Source organism: Pteropus vampyrus, unplaced genomic scaffold, assembly GCF_000151845.1.
Source record: "Pteropus vampyrus isolate Shadow unplaced genomic scaffold, Pvam_2.0 Scaffold682, whole genome shotgun sequence".
NCBI classification, from domain to species: Eukaryota; Metazoa; Chordata; class Mammalia; order Chiroptera; family Pteropodidae; genus Pteropus; species Pteropus vampyrus.
The window spans coordinates 11,889-12,798 of NW_011889463.1; positions in this window are offsets into that span (position 1 = coordinate 11,889).

Consider the following 910-nt stretch of genomic DNA (forward strand, 5'->3'; position numbering starts at 1 on the left):
GACTCAGAGGTCTCTTCTCCTGGGGTCTCTCCAGCTCCCCCTCAGGCCCCTCTTCTGTCCTCCGAGTGGTTCTTCTGCACCCATCCCCTCCTCCTTGGCAGGTGACGAGGGTCCTGAGCACAGGAGACATTCTCAGAAAACCTGAAGGCAGCAAACACAGCAGGTCGTCATGGTTTGCGCCCAGTCTGGTGTGGATGAACTTCGTCGGAGCATATGTACTGGAAGTGACTTTGCATTCTGCCTTTTGATTTTCTGAAAGTGTTTCATCTCGGCCATTGAAGAGGAACACTGTTGTGTAGGGGCTCACGTTGGTCGAATGATGAGAATAAAAAATGTCTGCTGATGTCACAGAAAGCTGGGGTGACGTGTTTTTATGAGCAGTGTTTGGGGCCAGATTCGTCTCCTGAATTCCAGACAGATTCATCGAACTCTATTTTCACCATCTCTGGGACATCGCACAGCAGGGGTTTTTAATCCCGGCATCCGTCCATACCTGCTCAGGCACTAGGCACCAAACCAGGATTATTCCAAAAGAATAAGAGGCAGCACAGCATGGAATAGAAAGCATAACCTTTTAAAGCCACCCAGGCCTGGGTTTATATTCTGTCCGTCTGTCTCTCTCCCTCTCTCTCTCTGAGTTTGAGGGAAAAAAATGAACACTTGGAACCATATTTTCTTATGTTGAAAATGAAATGATATTTTTCTTGCTTGATTGTCTTGCTCTTTAAATAAAATTCTATATTTAAAGAATGCAATAGAGAACTTGAAGTACAGTATAAAGTACAGGAAAAAGAAATATCAGTCAATAGATACGTAACCTTTCTCGGTGACAGGGTCTTAGTTCGTGAGCACGGGCTGGGATGTCCCATGCTGTTTGTACGGTCTCCCCTATTTCCGTCCTCACCCCACT